Raw genomic sequence first — 27,219 nt, 5'->3', positions numbered from 1 at the left:
ATTAATGAGTTATTAAACATCACTGGATCAATAAAATAATGGGAGTTAAAATGAAGTAGAACCTTGAGAACCATAGCTGATGTATTAGACCCTGTAAACAAAAAAAAAAATTAAAACAATTCGACGAGCATTTGATCCTTTATAGAAACTTGCAGACCACAAAATAATATGATATATCAATGCCTGTATCGTAAAGCAGGGTAGGACTCAACACATTTTGGGCATCATGAACTAAGAACGTCCTCTTGGATTCATACGTCTCTTGAATCCCCACAACCGGAAAGGAATTTCTTAGAAAAATTAGGAAATATAATTATACAAGATTTTGGCAAAATTGAAATAATTTTTCCCTTGAACAAGTTAAAAGAAAGCATTGCTTTCTTTGTAGTCTGTAGTTACAGAAGTTGTGGTCTAGCGGAACAAATTCTCACTAAGGTAAATATTTGAGTGGTGTGATTCTTCTTTCAATTAACACAGTATAACAAATTAAGATATAAAATAGTTATGGCAATTTTGGAGACAACAAAACCAGGTTCATGAAATCAAACCTTTCTCCCGTACTATGGTAATGTTCCATGTGTTTTGCATAGCTTGGACGAAGGGTTTATCAATGCTCTTATGCGTCACATGAGTCCTAGTATCTGCACAAATAAGCAAAACAAACCAAAAAAGGAAAAGAAATGTTGGCAAAATACACATAATTGTTTTCCTTTCCAAAATGTATAAAATGCATTAATCAATACCTATGTCCTAATGAACCGAGGCAGGGATTAACAAGTCTTCTAGTTGGTTGGGCTGGACTAGGTTTCGGGCCAAACAATCAGACTGCTTGAACTGCTGGTCCGATTTGGTCTAGTGAATTTTTTATATTTGTAATTTAGATATTATCTCTAATTATTTTTAATGTTGTTAGAGATTTTTATGTATTTATGATTAAGTTTTAATAGTCTAGAATGAGTTATTTTTTAATTGTCTTAATTATATTTATTATGTTGAAATCTTGCTTCCTATAGAAAAAAATTTAAAAGGAAACAAAAGACAATTGGGGTCATGGACTGTCTGGACCAGTCTGCTAGTGGACCAAGTCTAGTTCAACCTAACCTTTGGTTATTACTGAATTAGACAAGACTACAAACTACCAAATCAAACCTGAACAAGAATGATGCTAGACTTTGAGTTAGGTTTTGGTTCGGTCTAGTCTATTCGTCATTTAGCCCTACCTTGACATAATATAGACGCGTACCACCAACCAAGACTTTGACTCTTTGATATGGTCTCTTTTATTTAGAAAAAATTTCTTAAAAAGACACTTAAGTGACCCAAATTTTTATTTTGGTTATTAAATTTGTCAAATCTTTAATAAGGTCATGTGACCTAAAGAGGGATTTTTAAAATTTTATGAAATGACTCTAATGCCTATTTCATTAGAAACCAAAAAAGAATTCTAAGCTAACATGTTCCATTTCCTAGTTAATGCATTTCAATTCTGAATTAACAGTTTTCTATTTTCATAACACATTTGCAATTAGTCTTTGTGTAAAACTTAATCACAATATAATCTTGAAAATTAATAAGTTCAATTGTATAGTTAACAAGTTTCAATTTCAAATTAACAACTCTGTGTCCTCTTAACATTTACAATAAGCCTTTAAATAAAATTTTATCACAATACAATATTGAAAAGTAACATGTTACATTTCATGATTAATATGTTTCAACTTTAAATTAACAATTTTCTGTTTTTAAAACACATTGCATTAATCTTTAACAAAAAATGATCACCATGCAACTTTGAAAATTAGCAAGATCAATTATACAGTTAACAGGTTTTAATTCTAAATGAACAACTTGAAAATGATAGAAAATTCTAATTTCTCTTGGTTTCTAATGTAATAGATCTTAAAGTCATTTCATAAAATTTTAAAATCCATCTTTGGGTCATGTCACCTAGTTAGAAATTTGATAAATTAAATGAACCAAATAAGAATGAGTTGTTTAAGTGTGTTTTTGAGGGATTTTTCTTTTTATTTATGGCATGAAATATTTAAGTCTTTTTCTCGTGCTCCATCCATTCATATTGTGAGTCTTTTCTCCTCATTTAAGTTATTCTAAAATACAAGGTCAGTATGATAATATTTATAACATCTGAAATTTTTTTTCATCTTATCCTTCTGTACTATTAGATATATTACTTTTGACAAGTAATCGATTCATTATACTCCTTCGGTCCTTAATATATGATCCAATTGTCGAGTTGGTTTTTGTTCTAAATATAAGATCCATTTCTCATATTTATCAATTTTTTCTAAATTACCCCTATGGATATTCCTTCAATCATAATCAAGTAGAAAAAAAAAAGATGGGGTATTAAGAAAGATGATTATAGTGTTTTAGAAAAAATGTCACTTTTCTTATAATTAACTAACTTACATAATTTCTTTAATCTAATCAAATTAGTTAAATGAGTCTTATATTAAGAATCAAGAAGTAATTAGTTTCAGATAGTTTTGAATTGTGACAGGAATTTATATCCGCCCATTTTGCTTTGGAGTATAAGCGACGGATTCATTATAATTAATGTAACATTGACTTTTGACAAGGGCGGATTTGGATGGTATTATAATTTTTTTATTGGTATGCGTGTTGTAATACCCCAAATTTTTTAACTTACGAAAAGTAGAAAAGAGAAAATTTATTTAAAATTATTTAGAGCCTCAAAATTATTTTATTAGTTTAAAAGCCTATTTTCAGGTGAAATTTTAGGAAAATTAAGGAGAAAAATATTTATTAAAATTATTTAGTACCTAAGAAAATTTGGGGAACATTATAGAATATTATTTTGACAATTTAGAAAGTTTATGAAGAGGTTCAATCCCCCAAATATGGCTAATGATCTATTTTTTGAAAAATTCAAGCAAAAAATAGTTAGCGGCTTATATTTGAGCTAGAAATTTTTAGGATAATTATTTTATGTTATAAAGAGGCTAATTGAGGCATAAAATCCTTAAAATGAGATGAGGATTAATTTTTAGAATTAAGTGCTATTTTCTTAGAAAATTCAAGAAAAATAGTTGGGAATTGATTCTTGACCTGCAATTTTTATGAAAATTATTTCAGGGGTCAAGGAAGTTATTGGATAAGAAAATTTCATTTAAAATATTGTGAATTAATTTCTGATTTTATTTTACATTTTCAGAATCATGGAGGAAGGATGAAATTAGAAGTAAGGAATGAAATGAAGGGCATAATGGTCATTTCACTCTCCGCTACCCTTATTTTCTGCCAACGCACCTCTCCCTTGTCATTTTCATCGTGCTGAGCTTTTGAAGAGAGAGAGAGAGACCGAGAGTGAGAGTTGAGAGAAAACCAGAGATCGATGAAGCTAGAGGAGTAACCGGATGTAGGGAAGTTTACATGCAAACCGATTAATTGATCAAGGTGAGTCTCCTAAGCACACTTCCATCATTATTTTCTGCTTTGGGTGGCTGGATGTGAAGTTGATGATGACTTGAGTTTGGATTTAGTGAGAGAAAGTGAGGAAACATATGAAATAAGCAAGGAGGGTTGTAGATTGAAGCTTGTATGGTTAAAATATGGTGTTGCATGTTGATAAATCTGGTTGCATGTGGATTTTCTTCCTCTGGTTTCCAAGGCTGAAACAGGGATTAATGGTTCAAGGAAATGGCTCTGGCTTAATGAGAAAATAAAGAGCATATATGTGTGTATAGGACCGAGAGCTTGGGTGTGCAGTGATGGAGATTTAAATTAATGTGTATATATATGTTGTTAATGGCGTGAGGTGTAGTCACTACAAAAAAACATGCTTTTAGCGATGGAATTTAGTGACGGAATTTTTTATTTAGTGTTAGAATTAGCGATGGATTAGCGACGGAATTTGTTCCGTCGCTAATTACCGAGGGAATTTTTCCGTCGCTAATTCTTGACAGGAATTTCCGTCGTAAATTAGCGACGAAAAAATTCCGTCGCTAACTCGATTTTTTAAAAAATAAAATAAAATGCCACGCACCTCTACCAATTGCCATGTGATCACTGGGGACCACCTCCACGTGTCGCTGCTACCTCACATCTACTGCCACGTGTGCTGCCACCTCACCTCTGCCTGCCACGTATGCACCACGTGTCACACCTCTGCTGCCACGTGTGCGCCACGTGTCATCACTACATAATTCCCTCATCAAAGTGACTTCTCCATAACTTGAACCCAGGACCTCCTCCATGCGCACGTGCGGCTTTAGTAGTTGAACTGCAATGAACCTGTTGACTTATTATGTAAAATTAAATATATATTATATTATTTTACACAAACAATTATATATACATATCTATTATTAAAAACTAAAAATATACTATATGATAATTTTAATCATAACTATTTTAATGAAAAAATAATTTTTAAATATTTGTTTTACTATTTTTTATAATTTTTTATTTTTTAAAAATATTTTTAATATAATTTTAATTTCTAACGACACTAATTTTGAATTTCAAATCATAAATAATTTTTTATAAATATTTTTTAAATTTATTTTTTAATTAACATTGATAAGATATACAATTTAATTATATATATATATTACATTACATTATATTATATTATGTATATGTGTTTTATATATTTGAAGAAAATCATTTACAATTAGTCAAAAAATCTTGTTATTCAAAAAATAACTACTATAATAAAATCTAATAAATTATTCTCTATAAAAAATTAAATGATTTAAATAGATTATGATAAACAGTATTTTCCTACTTGTATATATATCCTATATAATTTATTTTCTTAAAATTTGCAACGGAATTTGTGATAAAAACAAATTCTGTTGCTAATTTCTAACGGAATTGTGATAGAATTTCCGTCGCTAATTTTTTTGACGGATTAGCGACAAAATTAGCAACGGAATTTTCTGAAAGAAAAAGATTCCGTCTCTAATTCTATCGCTAAATATTTATTGACGGATTAGCGATGGAATTTTCCGTCCCTAATATTAGCGACAGATTAGCGATGGAATTTCTGTCTGTCTCTAAATTCTATCACTAATCTGTCGAAAAAATTATCGACGGAATTCCCGTCGCTAATTTGCGACGGAATTTTTTTCCGTCACAAATTCGGTCGCTAATCAGCTGTTTTTTTTTGTAGTGAATTCTGGAATTGCAATTTTCAAAATTACAATGGTTGTTGTTTTGCATGTCCTTAGCTTCAGATTCTTGATTTTTGTGGTTATGGGATTCGGTCTCTATGACAATAAAAGAGAATGACGTAGTAATGTGGAATATATATGCGTATAAAAGTGTCCGAATGGTTCAGTGGAAAAAAAAAGGGGGAAATTGTTAAATGAAGTTATAAATTAAAGGAGGGGTTAGAGTTTTCCTACATGGAGTTAGAAAGTCATTGGTTTTAAGTTATTGGAGATTTTTAGAAGTTATTAAAGGGTAATTGCTTAAGTGGAATTTAATGTCAATGGATATTCAAAATGTTTGGCCGAAGGAAATAAAGGAAGTAAAGAATTGATACAAATGTTGAAGTTTGGGGTTTTGAATTGATGATAAGATTGATTAAGATTTCAAAGTGATAGCTCAAAAGTATTTTGGAGGTATTGTAAAAAGGTATTGGGGAAAGGATTAAGAGAAAAGTAAGAAATTTAATAACAGGTATAGAATGAAAACAATGGGAAGTTTTGGAGATTTAATGATAGAACTTAGAACTAAACTTGGTGGCTGTTTTGTGGATGAAAGAAATTAAGCTAGGAATTGGTTTGAAATTTATTGTTGAGGTTTGTTTGAGGTTTCCAAATGGTGAATAGACTTTGTGAATGGATTATTGTTTACGATGTTTGGAAATTATTTTAAAGTATGCATTTAGGACTCAGTGGTATACAATCAGTGATTAAGGTATGGGTTAAAATTGACAATTGATTAGAAAGATTGTTGGAGGAATGTTAGACCAAAGATTAAAAAGATTAATAGATGATTAGAAATTGAAATTGCTTAGTTTGGATTTAAATGATAAGTATTAAGTTAATTATGAATCAAAGTAAGAGAGCTTATAGAATTATTTTGGAAAAATGAAATAAAATCAATTGGTGCGGTTATATATATATATATAATATTTTTGACCAAGATGACCGATTACTAAGTAAAGTAACTATATGGGTTAAGATAAAGAAGGAAACCCTCCAAAGAGAATAGTTTGATTGAGAAAAATTGTCCAGGGTGATTAACTACCAAGTAAGGGTAGAGGTTAAAAAAGATTGGAAATTTAAAGAGAGCTATTTTAGTTTATAAATTATAGTTGGATCAAGTATTGATCTATCTTTACGAATATGGTAGGTTTTGATATCTGCTCAAACCTACAAAGAAAGTAAAAAAAGAAGAAATTTGTAAGGTTTAGTTTGGAGGAAAGCAGACTAGGTAATAGTTCTTTCCTATCTTACACTTATGTATGATTGTTGCATGTCTATTTGTGCCACATCGCTGTTTTAAAACACGAGAATATGTAATCCTTAATTCCTTGCTTAGGTTATTGAGTCGTGATCATGTATAGCTGATAGACATAGGGTAGTATCTGCTAATTATTTGCACATTATTTATTCAGTTTGTCTATATGTCATTATACATAAATGTTTAATTGCATTAGCTTGCAAAGTTATATTCTATATTGGCTTGCTTTGCATCCTTTATGTAATTTGCACATTTGTTTGACAGAAATTACTACTACAAAGATTCTTTAAAATCTCATCCTCCCTTCCGTGATATACAGTAAAGGCGAGCAGCTCTAAGGGAAAGAAAATTGTATAAGAAGAAGGGGAGCTGGTTGAAAAGCAGGAATGCATGGTATTTTCTCTCTGTATGTAGTAGAATATTTTGATAAGTTAATATTTATACTATTATATATGTTATATAGGCAAGTAACTATTACTTACTTTATATAAATATTATTTTGTATCCTTCATAAGGAGGAGAGCACTGTTGGGTATGAGTATATGCCGTCAACCGAGATGGTTGCTATATTTTAGTAGAATATTAATTATGAAATTTCACAGTATGATTTCATTTTAAGTGATAATAGAATAAGTTGATAGTGAGTCTGTCGTAAGCTTTTGTGAAAGTTTAAATTATTTTAACTATAAATTCCAATGTTAATTTCAGGTTCAACTCCTGAATTGGATTCTATTTCATAGTAATTTCAAATGATTTGTGTTTTGAAAAAAAAAATTTGCCTCCTTTTTCTTGGGCCTAAAACCTGGTATTAGTGATTCCCAGACATTATATTGACCTTATTAGTATCTAGAAAGTTAGGTGTTGCACGCACAGTTAAATTAAAGATTAGTATGACTTTTTTAATTTTAAAAAAAATTAGTTATTTAAAGATGCCGAGGAGGGTCGTGAACTACGTAGTCGTGGGAACAGGATAACACTCCAAAGTAGTGCTGATGAGAAAACAACTTGATAATATTACTTTTGTAAAAACAAATATGTAAAACATTAAAAGCAGAAATATTTTTCTGATAAAAAAATATTTCACTACATCCACCTAGTCATATCTCAAAATTGCATATTATAAATAATGAAGTTGCAATTATTTTTTAAAAGGAAAATTATATTTAAATTTCGTTGTATATAACTAAAATTTGCCGTGAAGTTCATTAATGAATTTAATTTTTAATGTTATCCCGGCCCATACAAAATAAAATTTTCAAAACTCATGACGCGTCTCCTTGTTGCTGATAAACATTTAATGGGTTCTTTAATCTCCTGTTCAAAAGTCAAAACATCGAGCCCATATGATTTGAAAGGAAAAATTTTTAATGGCACATAATGTTAAGAATTAAACAAGAAAAAAAAAACCCCTTTTAAAGACCCAAAAAAACATCAGATTAGAGACAGATTAGCGAGTTGTTTTCTTTATCAGTACCTAACCTGGGTAATTTGTTTATTATTTTTACGTTTAGTTTTTTTTGGTAAGAATGTTAAGTTTTTTCCTTTTTTAGCGTTTTGCTTCGTGAGTGTTATCCTGTCCTCACGAGCTCGACCGCGTGGTTCCCGGCTCCCGGCATCTTTCGATCGTTTTTTCTTTTAAAGAAAGTTAAAAATTGTTGTTAGGTGACGAATCTTTAGTATTGAGATCAAGGATATTTTTCTTAAAAAAAAAACTATTTTTTCTCTATACGCAAAGGTTAAAATTAAATGTTATAGGAAAAAAAAAGTTTAAAAATTAAATCTTGTTGGTAACAAAAGTTGATTTTTTTTTCCCTCACTCGATTGCTCCAAACAAAAAAACAATTTGAAAATTGAAACTCGACCCCATTCACACTAATAGGAGTGGGTGGTTGCTTTTTTAATTATTGCAAGACAGTAAAATAAAACGCTATGGGACTAAAAGCACATATATATTTGAATGCTCATTCTTTAACTGTAGCATTCTTCTTTAAAACACGTTACGCGTCATATATAATTGATGGTCATTACTTGCTCATTTATCCACAATACAGGTGTCTTATTTAATGCCTGCGTGCAAACAAAAAATGGTAGTTAAATCAAAATTACACCATTGAATATGTAAAAAAATTTGTGGTAGTGTCCAAATCTATCCTTATTAAAAATAAATATTACATTAATTGCTTATAATATTATATTGTATTATTATACCGTACGGTAGTTTACAATTTGGCTATTTGAAAAGTCTTAAGTCTTTGCGGACGTCGCTGTACCTGTAATCTTTATTTATATGGGGTTCACAGTACGTATGATTTTTTTTTTATATGGTGTATGAGTTTTTTCCCCCCTATTAGCTTCCAACTTTGAAAAGTCAAAGTCTTCGTCGAGGTTAGTAAATGTATGATATTGCTAACATTTTATAAAAGGCTTGTATGAATTTATTTTTAACTGTATTTTGCAAATTAAAATGGAGGTAAAAGTTAATTAGTGCAATATAATTTATGTTTAGGTATGTTTTTATAGTCAGTTTGACAAATTAAAACTTATTAGAATGATATCATTGAAAAGCTGTTTTAGATGTAAATAACAAAAAAGCATGAGTTTTGATATATACATATATATATATACACACACACCCTCATATAGTATGTATATAATTTGATAACTTTGAGAGAAATATTAAAATTATAATTATAAAATTAAAAAAATTTAATGTATTATTGAAAAATTATAAATACTTAAAAACAATTAATTACATGTATACAATGAATAAAAATCTAAATATATGTAAATATAAAATTAAAAAATAATATAAAAATTAAAAAATTAGAAAAAGCATATTAAAAATATATATAATTTCAACAAAGTTGAAAAGTGATATGATTTTCACAGAATTAACTTTTAAACATTTTGAATTTGAATAATTCCTGAATATTAATAATATCAGGGTTAACTATTACTACTTTTGATCTTTAATATAAGACACAATTGATTAATTTAAAAAAATTGAGAAAGTTATTAAATTACTTTAGACTATTACTGTTTTTTTCCCTCCAAACTAGTTTGTCTTATTTATAAATTGATATATAATATAATGATTAACATAAATATTTTAAAGAGATCATGTAAAATATGTTATAATTAAGTAATTTAGTGACTTCTTTATTTTTTCCAAATTTTTAGAGACCCCAAACCAAATTTTCTCTTGGGGTTGATCATTCCTATAGCTCCTCTTAATTTCTGCTTTGAGATTTGGCGTTAAGACTTTTAAGAGACATAGTAGTAGTGGCTGTATCACATATTCACATTCACCCTTATGAAAAAAAGAAATGATTGGAAATCTTATGAAGTTATAATGTCATTTACTCAGCATAATATATATGGAAACAACAGAGACATATGAATTTTTAAGAGCTTTTTTGTCTTCATTCAACTAATTATTTAATTTTTCATACAACAATTTAATTAAATTGAGCAAGCAACGAATAATTAATATAGTTGATTCTGACTTTGGAAATCGTCTTGGTCTATTACTAAATTGTTATAATAGAGCTAATAATAAAGAGTTAATTAACCGGATAAGATATGCTCAAAATAAAAATGTCGGTCTTCGTCCTGTATGGGAAGCTAAGTCGTGCCTATTGTTTTGTTTACAAGTTCTTCAGTTACAGATCTTGTGATTGCACATCTAACTTCTTTTTCTTCTTGGAGATCTCATTTTCAGAGTTTCAAATTCCTCACAAACTCTTCATCAGCACTCTGTGTTCTTCCGATTTATCCGGCAGTTTTCTTCAAGTTGCAGACGAAATCAATTCAAATCAAACTTCTAATTTTAACGTTTCCAGTTTTTATATTTACTATATTGGTTTACTTGTTCTCTATTTCTTGATCGAGTTTGTTTTGGTAATTTTCAGGTATAAGTTATATTTCCAAAAAAATTGCTATTCTTTTGCATCAAGTGTTGCATAGCTTTTGTCAGCCATATACCCATAAAAATATTTTTAAATTAGAAAAAAAGAAGAAAATTTCTTTCAATTTTGTTTACTGCCTTCCCAGTTCAGTATAAACTCACAAAAAAAGATTGAGTGTTAGCGTTTGAAATCTCTTTAACAGTCACTCTTCTTGTCAATCTTGAAAAGAAGAAAACTACTCTTCTTTTGCCCCAAAAAAAAAAAAAAGAACACAGTCCGTTTTATTCAAAAAATAAAGAACGGAAAAGGAGTCTTGAAGAGACGTAAGAAAGCAGTGCTGATCATAAAGTGATACAGATAAAATCTTTCATTTGGATTGGTGTGAACAATAATATGTTTCTTGTTTACTTATTTTCTCTATCTGCATTATACAGAACTTTAGTTGCTGCCTCTACACATCTCAAGCTCAAGAAGGTCAATTTCTCATTCACATTGAACAAGGTGACTTTTGGATTTGGTTCTCTTGGAGTACTGTTTATGGACTAATGAGACCTAATGTTCAATTCATTTGTCCCGGAAAAAAAAATCTGATCGTTTTGAATAGTTTAAATTTAGCAATGTTATTTAAGTATTCATTATTAGGGTGCAAATTTAATTTCTTTTTGTCCAGTAAATTAGGGTCCAAATTATTTGCTACTGGGTAGTCAAAAATGCCCATTAAATGGATTTCTTTGTCTTGAGGGTCGTCTACTTATTAGCTACATAACCACTAATGCCATTTTATTTGACATTGCAAATATTTCTTTCAACATTCGCTCAATCCTTTCATTGTCATCGTCCCTGCTTTGTTTTCTCACGTCTTAAGTTTGCTTGTCATTTTATCTAGGAAGTAAAAATGGACATTCTCATTCCTGTTGCTTCAACAATAGCAGAGCTTACTGTGCAACCCATTGGAAGGCAAGTGGGATATTTATTATGCTATAGAAACAATCTTAGGGAGCTAAAGGATCAAGCAGAGGAGCTTCAGGCAACGAAAGAACGTATCGACCGTGAAGTTGAAGCTGAAAGAAGAAATGGAAGAGAGATTGAAGGTGATGTGCTAAGATGGCAAGAAGGTGTGATCGAGACATTAGAAGAAGTGAATCAGCTTTGCGAAGATTCACGTGATGCAAAAGTCGGGTGCTCCAATGGTCTTTGACAAACTCAATTATTTTATATTTTTTGATATCTTTTATATGGGTTTTGTCAACTTAATTAGTCCTCTTTGTCTTAATTGATTGTTAATTGATTTAATATATTTTATTTTGAATTATTAATTTTTAGGGGCAAAATTGTCATATTTTGGTTTAATTATGATTAATTAATTTTTAAGGACAATTAATGCTACCTTATCTTTAAATTTTGTTTGCAGGTTTTGGAAGATTTAAAAATAGAAATTAAAAAAAAGAAATAAAAATATAATAAAAATAAATTAAAAAAATAATAATAAAAAGAGGGAGCAAACGTTGCGTTTTGCTCCCCCTAACATAACTTCCCTAAATTATTCAATTCATGAGGGGGGATTGGCGGAAGAGAAGACGCCGAACGAGGAAGCGGCGCACAAAGACACACACACACACACGCGCGGGGCGCAGCGAAACAGAGGCGGGCAGCAAACACGAAACAGAACAGGGGAGGCGCGAGATAGCGAAATCAGGCCTGCGTCTCTTTGATTCCTCCTACAGTTTCTTCCTTTTGTTCTTCATGGCTGGATTCGGTGGATTGCTGGTGGCAGTGAATTTGATGGCAAACCGTGGCTAATTCATAATTCTCCAATTCAACAATAATGGCAGGAGCTTGGATCTTCAAAGGGGAGTTCTAGTTACTTTAATTTCCTACTCAATAACTGTTTAACAATTTCTAGGTCTTAGGATAGTTTTTCTGATTGTTGGGATAATTGTATTGCTTAATCTGATTATATTTGGGGATTATTGTGACTGAATTATTGCTTAGTATTTGACATTGGGCTGTTTATAGTTTTGATCTCAATTATAATGTTGTGGTTATGACATTTGTATTGATTTTGGAATTAATATATTGTGATTTTCTAAGGTGGCTTAGAATTTTGGATCATATAGTCTCTTACTAGCTTTAATTCTATTATTTTGGATTTAAGAGTTCTAATTAAGCATTGGTTTTTGGCATCCTTAATCCCATTTTACTATTCTGGTTGCAGTTAGTAAGTTGGGATTTTAGGAAAATATTTTGTGACAACTCGAGGTGGCTCGGTTGTTGGATTAAAAGCTTAATTATAATTCTTAATTCATTGTTTTAACTCCCACATCTTTTAGAGTGATGATTGCCTGCGTTGTTGAATTGGAGGATTGACTTTTATCAGTGTTATTTGTGTGTCTCATTTTCATTTCTTTCATCTTCAGTTATTTCAATCATTTTTATATAAAAGAAAATAACAAAAAAAAGTATTTTAATCTCAATTTGATTCGTAGTATTTAATTAATAGCTTTTCAACATCAAAAATCTCTTTTTATAGTTTAGGTTACTTGCATTTATTTACTAGGATTTAATTTCGTTTTCGGCTCCTCAAAGTGAAACGACCCGGATTGTGCACTATATTGCATTAATTCGGTTAATTTTTGGAGTAACCCCAAAGCGACAATTAAGGGAAGTTCAACTTCAAGTGGCGCCGTTGCCGGGGAGCCAAGAAATTGGTTCCCTAGTAATTAAGTGTCAAGTAGTCTTGATTGGGGTTCATTTGTTGAGCCTTTTTAGTTTTCATTTATGTTATTTTTTTTTAGTAGTTTGCATTTGTTTTTTTTGTTTTTCATGGCTTGGTTTAATAGCAATCATGATCTACTCTCGCATTCTCAATTTTTTGCAGGAAATAGTACGTGGAATGAAACACATTCTCATTCAACATGCTCTCAAGAAATTGAAGAGTTGTTACAACAGTTGGACTCCTTCCAAGCTCAACTAGAGTCTCAAACGCCTAATCACATCTATGCTCATGACACCTCTTGGATGAACCATCATCTACATCAATCACCTAATCCATCACTCCCACCTCACCAACCATACTTTAATCATATATCTCCACCGTATACATACCACCAAGAACCACCTCCTTTTCCATATGAATACTACCACCAACCCTCGTCCCAATCCAAGTACCATTCTCTCCCCCAATCTCATGAATATCAATTCAATGAACCTGACCCATTTCTTACTATTCCTAAGAAGGAACAGATACAATTTTTAAGAGAAGCTTACGACCGCTTAAATTCATATTACCATGGATTACTTGAAGAGGGAGAGATATCTGGGATTTCTAAGGAATTAGAGGAAGAGCTAGAAGAATGTCAAAGTGCATTGGGAAAGTTCTTGAGTGATATAGCGCGAATTGAGTCTGAGATTGGGAAAGATGAATCAAAGTGTCTAGATTCACTCATGCAAGAGGCTGAGATGAAGCAAGAACATCTACAAACTCACAAGGACTCGTGCCCTACATCAGGTAATATTGCTCCTCTTCTTGAGGAGATTGACCCTTGTACTAGAACTACTATTCCTGTTGAAGTTATTGATAATGTGAGTGATGATGAGGTGGATGAGGAAATCATAGTTGAATCCCCTCAAATGTTTAACAATAAAAATTCTCACTTGAACACTTCTAATAGTAGTTGTTTAGTTGATGATATTGCTTACACTGTCACTGCTTCTTTGTATGAAGAACATGCTTCTCTTTCTAGTGCTAGATTAGATGGTGCAATTGATTCTGATTTGAACGAACCTCTATCTTGTTCTTGTAATGCCCACACTATATGCATGGAGTGCATTGATAACAAGTATGATATACTTGTTGGGTTGCAAAAGCAGAACTTTAGTAAACTGTGTGCATCGCCTTCTAGTACTAAAAGTGCTGACAATATAAAGCATGATATTGATGTGAGTTGCTTAGATGTTAATCCTGTGGAGAAATGCGAATTTGAACATAGCCTTGGAAATTATCTTTCTGAAAATCCCATTGCGTTGCATGCTTCTAATGAGTTAGTAGGAAAAGATTCAAAAATTTTAAAAGACAAAATTGTAAATAAGAATGAATCTTTTCGTCTAATTCTTTCTTGTGACTTGCCTCCTGATTTAAGTAGCTATGTAAATAATAATATTGCATTGCATAATCATATTGTGCATGAATCTTCTTCTTCTTCCACTTTTTTCACCCACTTCTTGTGTTAGTAAAAGTGATGTGATGTACTCCAACCACTGTCAGTTGGATTCTTCATCTTTCGCTTTGCATACACAAGACATTTTTGAAAATATTTCTGATTATTTGATTCCTATAGAAAGAAATCCTATTGACTTTCTTGGGTGTGATATTTACTTGGAAGATTTTGCCACTCAGATATACCTATGCTACTCTAGATCTTTCCAAGTTTTTCTTTTTGGACTAGATACTGCTGCTTGTTCAATGTTTCCCTTGCAGGAACTCTCACCACCAAGAAATGTCAATGGAGAAGTGACCACACTAAAGAGATATATGTTTCTCATCCGGGATGAGAACTTCTCTACAAGTGCTTGAAGAGATTTCGTTCTAAAGGTTGTCCCTTTCCTTCCTTAACTCTTATCTTTTGAATTACTTGCTTGTTTTGTGAAATAAGTGTGGGGGAGGGGCATAGCCAGTAGTAAAAGGTAGCTTGTGTTTTGTTTTATTGTTTGTTATTAGTTGCATGCAGTACTTTCCCTACCTTGTCCTTGCACATTTTGAGCTTCCAATTGTTCATATCTTTAGTCTAAGCTTGCATTGAGGACAATGCAAGGATTAAGTGTGGGGGAGTAAGTGTTATGTTTTGTTAGGATTTGTTTTCAAAAAAAAAAAAATTTGCCTTTGGATTTGATCTTGTTTCCTAAGTATTGCTGCTATAATTGCTCTCTTCTTTGCCTTATTGGTTGATTTTTGAATTGCATCACATGATTTGAGAGTGATTCTTGCTTGAGAATTTTGCTGCTAGTTTCTATGTCCTCTTGTTTTCATTCGCCTCAGTGCTCTGCACTGCTGTATGGGCGAGTTGCTGTTCCCTCTATTGCTGACTTGACTTTTGTAATCCTTGGGCACCTCTTTTTAAAATCTTTTTGCACAATGCTTGTGAATATTGCACGGCTGAGTTTGATTGCATTTGATTTGAGTGATTTCTGTTCTTAGTTGATTAGCATAGTAGAATACTTTTGGTGCAATGTTATTAACCTTGTTTCATAGCTTGATCTTTAAGAAGAAAACATCTTAGAGAAAGCCTTAATGGAAGGATTGTTGAGCCATATATTTTTTCTCATCTTGTGTGATTTTCACCTAGTTTTGGTTAGCCTCTAGAACTTGTTTAGATTCTTTTTCAAAGCTGTATTAATACCTAGATTTGTGAAGATGATAGGGGCATTCATTTCTAAACCTTTACCCAAACACAAACCACTTCATTTAACCTTTGTTCACCCCTTTGAGCCTTCACTTTCATTCCATTCACTACTTTTTAGCAAATGTTTTGCATGAGTTATCTGATTTTTCATTTTGAAAAGTACATCATAATGTCTATATCTTTGCCTTCTTGGGTTTGGATGCCAAAAAAAAAAAAAGAAATAGAAATAGAAAAAGGCAAGAAAAGAGAAGAAAATGTTTAGAAAAAGCCAAAGAAAGAAAGTTATAAAAAAAAAAAAGAGAGAAAAAGAGAAAATAAGTTGCAACAAAAGAATAAATTTGAAATAAGGCATTCCATGGTGGTTTGAAGAGCAATGATTTCTGTCTCAAAAGGTTAAAATCTGCACTTTGGTGTTCTTTTATGATTGTACTTAAGCTCACTTTGAGTTGATACTTTATTACTCATGCATTTCATTTGTTAGTCCATTTTATTCATTTGGCCATAGTTTCCAACATTACAACCCTTCAAGTCCCCTTGATCATGAGTCTAAGGTATGTTAGTAGTGGAGATATTAGAATCTCTACAAGCTTATGGTAGGTGCTAATCTAGGTGGATTGAGTGAAATTTTTCCCATTTGAGAGATGAGTGAAACACTTGTACCTTATGTGAGCTCTATTATGTTTCTCTTCTTTTATCCTGCTATGTTTCTTGTGTTAATTTCTTTGCACTGAAGTATTCTATGATTGTTGATTAATTAAGAATATGCTTAGTTAGTTTTATGTTTGCTTGCATTGAGTGTCTCTATTGAATTCTTCTTTATTGATACTTTGCCCAGGAGTGCAAAAGGCTAAGTGTGGGGGAGTTGACAAACTCAATTATTTTTATATTTTTTGATATCTTTTATATGGGTTTTGTCAACTTAATTGGTCCTTTTTGTCTTAATTGATTGTTAATTGATTTAATATATTTTATTTTGAATTATTAATTTTTAGGGGCAAAATTGTCATATTTTGGTTTAATTATGATTAATTAATTTTTAAGGACAATTAATGCTACCTTATCTTTAAATTTTGTTTGCAGGTTTTTGGAAGATTTAAAAATAGAAATTAAAAAAAAGAAATAAAAATATAATAAAAATAAATTAAAAAAATAATAATAAAAAGAGGGAGCAAACGTTGCGTTTTGCTCCCCCTAACATAACTTCCCTAATTATTCAATTCATGAGGGGGGATTGGCGGAAGAGAAGACGCCGAACGAGCAAGCGGCGCACAAAGACACACACACACACACACGCGGGGCGCAGCGAAACAGAGGCGGGCAGCAAACACGAAACAGAACAGGGGAGGCGCGAGATAGCGAAATCAGGCCTGCGTCTCTTTGATTCCTCCTACAGTTTCTTCCTTTTGTTCTTCATGGCTGGATTCGGTGGATTGCTGGTGGCAGTGAATTTGATGGCAAACCGTGGCTAATTCATAATTCTCCAATTCAACAATAATGGCAGGAGCTTGGATCTTCAAAGGGGAGTTCTAGTTACTTTAATTTCCTACTCAATAACTGTTTAACAATTTCTAGGTCTTAGGATAGTTTTTCTGATTGTTGGGATAATTGTATTGTGTAACACCCCGAATTTTATGATTTAAAGATGAGTAGAAAAGAGAAAAATTTATTAAAATTATTTATTTGCCAAATAAAGGGGGAAAATTATGGAATAATGATTTTTAGGGTTTAGAGACATTTTGGAAAAGGTATTTCCCAAAAATGGCTTAAATAATTTTAATAGATAATTTAAGAGAAAAATGGTTTATTTTCTCTGAAAATTATGGAAAAATACTTAGAGGTTTCTAATTAACTAGAAAATTTTAGGGAAAATATCTTATGATGTAGAGAATTTATTTGAGGCATAAAATCCTTAAAATGGGTTAAGGATTAATTTCTGGATTAAGGGCTATTTTCTTCCACAATTCAAGAAAAATAGGTAGGAGATTATTTTGACCCGAACTTTTTATGGACATTATTTCATGGGACAAAGAAGCTAATGGATAAGGAAAATCCATATAAAACATGGTGGAATAATTTCTGTGTTTATTCTCTAAGTTCAGAAAAACATAGAAAGGAATGAAAGTGAAAACAAAAGTTTGTTGAAGGGTGTAATGGTCATTTCTGCTCTCCCCATTTCATTAACCTGGCGGCAGCTTCTTCCTTTCTTCATTCTGTATCGGAAATCAGAAGAAAATAGAGAGAGAACGAGAGAGAGAACGCAGAAGAAGCTACCAGCGAGAAGGTGATCGGAGGTGATTCTATTGCATGCAAACCGATTAATTGATCAAGGTGAGTCTCCTAATCACTCTTCCATTGTTGTTTTCTGCATTTGGTGGCTGGTTATGAAGTTGATGATGGGTTTGAGCTCGGGTTTAGAGAGAGAAAGTGGAGAGTTGGGGTATCAAGTTGCAGAAATTGTATACTAGGACTAGAATGGAGTGTGTAGTTATGATTTTAAGGTCTTCATGTGCCTCTCTACGGCTCTGTCATGTGACTCCGAAACTGCGGCTGAGTTTTTGAAGTTACGGATGTCGGGTTCTAAAGTTCTAGCAAGAAAGAGATTTCATGTTGATATATATATATATATATGTATGTAAATGAGGCTGCTTTAGTTTGCATGTGTGTCTTTTTGGTCTGCATGTGCTACTGCATGTTGATCTTTGCTTCGGGTTTTTGGCTATCCGAATCTGGGTTGTCAAAGAATTTTAAGGATAGAAAGGAAAATGGTTGGAAGTTGTTAGAAGCTTGAATATAGTTGTCATGGGATTGCATGTCATGATCTCTGCACGTTAAATATTAAGTTCCTCTGTTTTTCAAGGCTGAAACAGGGGTAATAAAAGCATTGGAAATGGCTTTGTATTTCATTGGTGTTGGTGTCGGGCTCTATGGAATTTGAAGAGCAAAAGGTGTGGTGTTAATAGATGAATGGCAATCGGGTTATATAAGTGAATATATATGAATTTGATTGTTGTGTGTGCTGACCGTGGAAGTTAAGGACGGAGAATGTTGAATCTGAAATTGTTTTTCACGAGGAGGTTAGGCTGGGGGGTTTAATGGAAGGAGTGATTAAAATTGATATATTTATATGTGTTTGTTACGTGTGTTTGTGTGTTGATTGGAGATACATAGAAATCTGGAAGTTCTAGATTGAGAACGTAATTATATTGAGCGTTTTTGGGAGTTAAATGATAACTAGGAATTTAGGTTAGTTGAGAATGTTATTAAGGCCATGGGAAGCAATAGCCATGACTAGAACTTAAAGAAAAGATTAAGAGTTATTTGGAAGTGAATAGATGCAGTATTGGTATTTCAATTGAAGCTAGCTTGATATAAGATTTCAAAGTTCTGGTTTAGCAGTGTATGTTGAATCTGGAATTTCGGAAGGGATGCTGTTCGGATCTTGTGAGAATGAGGAAGTGTTGAAACGCTAAGTTATATGTGTGATGCTTGAATATGGGATTATGGAGGCATTATGCGGGGTTCAAACTTTTGAAGGTGAAAACTAAATTGAACATTGTGATTTATATTTCTAAAGGTTGAAATTTCCCCAAGATTGGGTTTCAAATTCTCTGCTCTGTTTCGTTGCTGGCCAAAGAGGGGAATATATTTTCTAGTTTGGTTTAGAACGAAAGTTTAGGTGTTTTAAAGTATTAAGGAGCTACTAAAGAATAGAAAGGACGTGTGTATATGATGTTTGTAAAGCTAGAAATTTCTGGATTTAATGACGTAGCTGATTGTATAATAAAGAAGAGGCAAAAGACTACTCAGAGAGTTGTAAATGAGATATACATATGGATAAGTAATGTTATAAGTGTGGATTGTAACAGGACTTTTGGAAGTGGAAATTATAGGTGTTTAAATGATACAAGAACATATCTACGTATGTACGTACGATATTTTTAACTGTATTATAATAGATGGTTGGAGATTGAAATTGCTTAGCTTGGATTTGAATTATGAGTATTATGTTAATTGTTAATAAAAGCTAACAGAGCGTATTGAATTATTTTGGAAAAATGAAATGAAATCAATTGGCGTGAATATATGTGTATATATAATATTTTTGACCAAGATAACCAGTTACTAAGTAAAGTAATTGTTTGGGTTGAGATAAGGAAGGAAACTCTCCAAAGAGAAAAGTTTAAATAAGAAAAATTGTCCAGGATGACCAACTATTAAGTAAGGGTAGAGATTGAAAGAGATTGGGATTTAAAGAGAGTTATTTAATTTATAAATTATGTTGGATCAAGCATTAACCTACCCTTACTAATATGATAGGTTTTTATATCTGCTCAAGCCCACCAAGAAATAGAAAGAAAGGAGAACGGTAAGGTTTGATTTGGAGGGATGCGGACCAGGTAGTAGTTCTTTCCTCCCTTACACTTGTGTATGATTGCTGCATGTCTGTTTGTGCCATATTGCTATTCAAAAGCATGAGAACATGTAATCCTTAATTCCTTGCATGGATTATTTAGCCGTGATCACGTGCAGCTGATAGACATGGGGCAGTGATTGCCAATTATTTGCGCTTTACTTATTCAGCTTGTCTAACAGACATGGGGCAGTGATTGCCAATTATATGCGCGGCAGTGATTGCCAATTATTTGCGCATTATTTATTCAGCTTGTCTATCTGTCATTGCGCATAAATGCTTAATTGCATTAGCTTGCAAGGTTTTGTTCCATATGGCTTGTTTTGCATGTTTTATGTGATCTGCACATTTGTTTGATGGAAATTACTACTACGGGGATTCTTCGGAATCTCACCCCCCCAATTTATGATGAACAGTGAAAGCTAGTAGCCTGAAGGACAAGGAGGTTGTATAAGAAGAAGGTGGGCAGTTGAAGAGCAGAGATACCTGTTATAATTCTGTAAATTGTATAGTAAAATATTCGGGCAAGTAACTTTACTTGCTTTATGGAAATATTATTTTGTATCCTTTAGAAAAAGGAGGTGAGCGTTGCTTTATTTTTTTAATATAATATTATAAGATTGTATAGTATGAAATTATTTTAGGTGATAATAGATTGAGTTGAAAGCAGGGTTGATATTGGATCACTAATCTGTTATCTGAAGGTTTGAAACATTTGATCAACGGGTTCCAATATTAAAGAAAAAAAAATCCCTGTCTTTTCCCAGGACGGAAACCTGGCGTTAGTGATTCACAGACGTTTAAAATGGTCCTACTAGTATATATAAAAGTGAGGTGTTACATATTGCTTAATCTGATTATATTTGGGGATTATTGTGACTGAATTATTGCTTAGTATTTGACATTGGGCTGTTTATAGTTTTGATCTCAATTATAATGTTGTGGTTATGACATTTGTATTGATTTTGGAATTAATATATTGTGATTTTCTAAGGTGGCTTAGAATTTTGGATCATATAGTCTCTTACTAGCTTTAATTCTGTTATTTTGGATTTAAAAGTTCTAATTAAGCATTGGTTTTTGGCATCCTTAATCCCATTTTACTATTCTGGTTGCAGTTAGTAAGTTGGAATTTTAGGAAAATATTTTGTGACAACTCGAGGTGGCTCGGTTGTTGGATTAAAAGCTTAATTATAATTCTTAATTCATTGTTTAACTCCCACATCTTTTAGAGTGATGATTGCCTGCGTTGTTGAATTGGAGGATTGACTTTTATCAGTGTTATTTGTGTGTCTCATTTTCATTTCTTTCATCTTCAGTTATTTCAATCATTTTTTATATAAAAGAAAATAACAAAAAAAAGTATTTTAATCTCAATTTGATTCGTAGTATTTAATTAATAGCTTTTCAACATCAAAAATCTCTTTTTATAGTTTAGGTTACTTGCATTTATTTACTAGGATTTAATTTCGTTTTCGGCTCCTCAAAGTGAAACGACCCGGATTGTGCACTATATTGCATTAATTCGGTTAATTTTTGGAGTAACCCCAAAGCGACAATTAAGGGAAGTTCAACTTCAGTCTTTATTTCTTAATTTGAAGTCGCGACATCAACGGAGTAGAAAAGCAAAGCAAATGGCAAGCACCATTGTTGAAATTAAGGAAAAGGGGAATTTTGATAAAAGAATTGGGTATGTTCCACGTTTAGATATAATAGACAACTTTTCTGCTACTAAAGAAAGTGATGAGCTTGAGTCAAGAAACTCAATCAAGGAGCAGGTTGTGTTGTCTCTAAAGGACCCCAAGGTCAGCAAAATTGGGGTTTATGGGATAGGGGGAGTGGGAAAGACCACTCTAGTTAAAGAAGTTGCCAAACGAGTTAAGGATGACAAGCTGTTTGATGCGGTGGTTTTGGTAACTATATCCCAAACAAATCTTGAAAGAATTCAAGATGAGATTGCAGAACAATTAGGCCTTCATTTAGAAGAGATGACCTCATCAATTGGAAGAGCCAGCCGATTGTGTGAGAGGATAAAAAAAGAGAAAAGTATCCTCATCATACTAGATGATTTGCAGGGAAAAATTGATTTGGACAAGTTAGGCATCCCTTCTTCAGATACATGGGTAAAAATTAATCCTGAACAGGTGGGAGTTCCTCTAAAAGATTATTACAAGGGTTGCAAATTATTATTGACTTCAAGGAGTCAAGATGTTTTACACAAAAATGATACTCAAAAGAACTTCTCCCTTCAAGTTTTGAATGATGAAGAATCATGGAGCTTGTTTGAAGCTATAGTTGGTGATGTTGTTAAAGACGCTACTTTCCGAACTATAGCAACCCAAGTGGCTCAAAGGTGTGCAGGCTTGCCAGTTTTGATAGTCGCAACTGCCAAGTCATTAAAAGATAAGAACATCCACCATTGGAAAGATGCCTTGAACAATCCAGAAGAGGTTGATAACAAAGACATGCGTGACACCCTTATTGGCTAATAATTAGTGGACGTATAACTTGCAAGAGTTTTACTATAACTCAGTAGTTTGGTGTCCTCATCGTTTAATTTGTTTTCCCAGGGAACGTCGAATACCGATGTTTCATCCATCATTTAATCATGTCTCTTAATGTATCTTTGCTTGTCTTTCCAATAGATTTCTGTCATCTGTCAACTTCAGATTCTTTGAATCAACATGATGTACCAAAAACTTCTATAACATCTGAGTGTGCATTATTTCTTGCAATTATTAGATAGATATGAAGGGTAATTCAGATAGAGACAAAAATTTTAGTGAATCGCACATGTTAGGTGGTAATCTGTTTTTTTTTTTGGCAAAAAAAAAAACACAGTCCGCTTTATTAATAACCAAAACAAAATATTAATACGCGCCAGTAGCCGAAGCTGAGAAAAGAAAAAGCACTCAAAAAGCCCTATACAACAAAATCTGAGAAAGAAAAAACACATAGCTAACCAGATATACAGCAACAATATAGAAAGAGAAAAAATATAGAAATAATATAATATGAAAAACAGAGGCGTATATGTACAGTACCATATGAAAGCAATATAAAAGCAATATATTCAAAAACTATCAGGCAATACCACTCCTTTCTTCATTTAAAAACTTCCTCAGTCTTTCGATTTCTTTCGTCAACAGTGACTAGAGTTTGCTAGAGGAGGTGATGGTGTCTCCACCCACCTAATTTGGGATAACTCTCTACCAAAAGCAACAGCAATAATCCAGTCAGCTGCCTCATCTCCCTTCCTAGGTGTCAGGGGCAAACTCAAATCAGGTTCATTTACAAGTAGTGGAATCATTATTAGAACTCACAAACCAAATCGAAGAAATATACTACATTTAGTTTTTAACATAAGATCCAGAATCCAATTTACTTTGTTACCAATATTTATTTATTTTGCCCCCATGTTATTCTTATAGTGATCACACATGTTAAGGAGTTTTCATTAATAGATAGTTCTAATACACATAATTAACAATGATATTTTAAAAAAAGGACAACGTTCATTTATTACAAATAACTAACTTAACTAATTTTTTTAATATTCACAAATTAGTTATAGATTAGGTTGATTACATTTTGAGGAGTATGAATTAAGGGCATTTCTTGAGTCCAAATATCTGAATCATGTAATAATTTTAGAACATTAAAAGATTTCAGTGGACCTAATTGTTGGTGAATGCAAGGAATACTATGACAAAGATTGATTAACCATAACAAAGTTGCTCTGAATTAATTATGCTGAAGTGGAGACTATATAGGTACGAATAGATTATGTCAAACCTTAGTGTGTTTTGGGCAGCATGAATCTAGAGTCTCTCAATGATTTTACATATTTCGAGCTCGAAAAGTTACAGTGAGCTAAAAGAAGTAAAATTTGATTTAAAATTATAACAAAATATTTAAGTAAAATAAAGATGGATTACTTCCAACTAAAATGTAAAGCAACATCACTTTCTCCGTTGTTGTATAGAGGTTGTGATTTGTTGAATTGAATTCACGACGAATAATTTCTTATGCCGCGTGAAACAAATTTGAGTTAAACACTAATTAAAAAGTTATAATTAATATTACCTCTAGTCCTTAATATAAGATATATATATAACTAATTTTGATAGATTAAGAAAATTAGTTAAGTTAATTAATTGTAACAGATGTGAGTTGATTTACCTAAACTACCCTCTTTAATTATATGCATTTACACTATTCATTGGGAATCCTTAAAATCAATAAAGATATTTTAGATAGAACATTATGGATTTGGGGGACAAAATAGATTGAATTTGATCATATTTATGATCAAATTCAATCTCTTAACTAGCTCTTATATTAAGAATTGGACATAGTAATGAATTTAGTCAAATAGTACAAAATCACGAGGTCGGAGCTAGCAGGGAGTGCCTACTCTGTCTTGTTTTCATCAATTTTCGTCATTCCTTTTTAACAGCAGCACGCCTTCTCCAGATTCCAAATTTTTCTTTTGATAATTATGGAGACTAACATCACAAAATGCTGTCATTATCGAGTTGATAAAACACATTTGTCTCCCTTGCCTTTCGCTTCAGTTCCAAAAGATAATAGGAGAAATCAAACTAACTCTTTGCAGCTTATGGGCAGTAATTAAAGGTAAAAATTGCTTAACATATTCTTTTCTTCTAGCCTGACTTAATATCTCCCGTACCACAATCCAGAACCATGTAATTAAAATAGTACCCTGAGAAAGACATAGCATTGCTAATGTTTATTATTGCAACATATTATAGCATTGTCTATAATATTGTGCTGTAGAAAGACCACAAAACCGGCATATAAAAGTAAATATATAGTGTTGAAAAAGAAAATGTCAAAGCAGGTAGCTCAAAGAGATTTTCAAACCATATTATTATTAAAACAGTGCTCTGAGAAGGATAACACTACAAAAAAATTGACTTTCAGCGGCGACATTGAAAGTACAAAAGTCACCGCCGAAAGTTTTTTGCGGCGACAAGTCACCGCTGAAAAGTCGTTGCCATAGTAGCCGTGGCTGAAAACTTTCAGTGGCAACTAAAAAGGTCGCCGCTAAAAGATACTTTCAGTGGCGACTTTTAGAAGTTTCGGCGGCCACAAAACACTTTTAGCCGCGACAAATGTCGCCGCCGAAAACACTTTCAGTCGCGACAAAAAAGTCGCCACAGAAAACACTTTCGGCGGCAACACTCTTGTCGCCGCTGAAAGACTTTTCAGCGGCGACAAATCCTTAAAAAAACTTTCAGCGGCGACAAATCCTTATAAGGATTGCCAGTGTCCACCGCAACAAGTTATAACATTGCCTATAATATTGTGCAGTAGACAGACACCACAAAACCAGCACGCAAAAGTAAATATATAGAGCAAGAAAAGAAATCTTCAAAGCAGGTGGCTCTAATTAGGAGATTTCACACAAACTTCAGGATTCAATGAAGTCGTCCAGCCTACTAGCCTCATCAAGCAACAATACTAAAGACTCTTTTATAGAAGCTAACTCCTTCTTGATGGTCTCAAGCTGAGCTTCGAGATTGGAAGTTTGGCCTTTGGTCTTCTCAACCTTCCTCGTGATGTCTTCTCCATCACCACATTCCTCAATGCATTTACACTCATAACTCACCCATGAAGCATCAAAGCCAGCCACTTCTAAGACGGTGCAGCACTTTCGAATGTAGTTTCGATCATCTTCTGTCAATTTGCCGCTCCGAGTAGTCCTTAGAATAGAAGTCACCTCAGCGAATAAGGAAAAGAAGGAAGAAGCAAACACTCTTCGCTACTTTGTGTTGAGCCAATTAAGAACTTGAGGATGCCGCTTCACCCCAGCCTCTAAATAAGGCAGCAACTGCGCGGAAATGTCCAACTCCTTAAAGTTATTGCAAAAATCTGCTATAGATGTTGTTGATGAAGAGACAGCTTTTGAAGCTTGGGAAGGAGATGGATCAATATCTGGTTAAATAAGTAAAGGAAATTAAAATCAGCAAATAGAATGACTCAGGTTTTTTTTTTTTTTGGGGGGGGGTGGGGTGGGGGATGTTATTTTCTATTTTCCTGTTTCCAAGAGACTGAAACCCCTTACATGCTCTATTTTTTGCCACTATGGAGTTGGATGTTTGACAATACAAGTTGTTTTCAAAAGTAAATTTTAGGTCATCTGATTTTCCAGCGTTAAAAAAAATAATTCATTCATTAAAGGAGGATATTCCTATACAAATTAATGAGTTATTAAAGGGAGCTAAAATAAAGTACAACCTTAAAAGCAATACTTGAAGTATTAAAATTAAACCTGTGAAATAAAAAGGAAGAAACTTCTACAAGCATTTGATCTTCTATGGCAACTTGGAGACTACAAAATAATATGATATCAATGCCTGTACCGTAAACCATGGTAGTACTCAATACAGTTAGAGCATCATGAACTGAGAAAATGCTGTTGGATTCATAAGTCTCTTGAGTCCCAATAGCTGAAAAGAAAAATAATTTCTTAGAGAAACTAAAAATTAAAATAACGCAAGACTTTGTCAAAATGGAAATAATTCTCTTTGCCACGTAAAAAGCTGCATTACTTTCTTTGTAGTGTGTAGCCATAGAAGTGGTGATCTGGTTGAAAAAAAATTCTTACTAAGATGAATATCTGAATCAGTGATTCGTCTAGTTGATTTCAATAAATACAATAAAGTTAGGATCTTTATCCAAAGACTTCTATAACTATTAGTATAACAATAAGTTATAGAGCAGTTATGACAAATTTGGAGACAACAAAACTGGATCCATTAAATCAAACCTTTCTCTTGTCTTATGGTAATGTCCCATGCATTTTGTGTAGCTTGAACGAAGGGTTTATCAATACTCTCTTGCATCACATGAGTCCCAGTAGCTGCACAAATAGGTAAAACAAACCAAAAAGGAGGAAAAAGAAATAGAATGAGAAGATTTTGGCAAAATACACATAATTTTTCCCTTTCAAAATGTATAATTTGCACTCATCAATACCTATGTCTTGAGTTGAGAGAGGGATTAACATATCTTC

At 32.4% G+C, this 27,219-nt stretch overlaps 1 long non-coding RNA gene across 1 annotated transcript; it reads right to left on the bottom strand.

Moving 5' to 3' along the window:
- Positions 1–429: 429 nt before the first annotated feature.
- LOC114737228 (uncharacterized) lies at positions 430–27,219 on the bottom strand. The gene is made up of 3 exons (XR_003739404.1): positions 27,183–27,219; positions 26,974–27,066; positions 430–461 (listed from the first exon to the last, which is right to left on the bottom strand). It is a non-coding gene; the product is annotated as an uncharacterized LOC114737228 (long non-coding RNA).

This window comes from Neltuma alba, unplaced genomic scaffold, assembly GCF_004799145.2.
Source record: "Neltuma alba isolate B1F8T4 unplaced genomic scaffold, ASM479914v2 tig00013419_pilon, whole genome shotgun sequence".
Classification (NCBI taxonomy): Eukaryota; Viridiplantae; Streptophyta; class Magnoliopsida; order Fabales; family Fabaceae; genus Neltuma; species Neltuma alba.
Note: the sequence above shows the minus strand (reverse complement) of the source record. Positions and strands in the feature narration are given on the sequence as shown.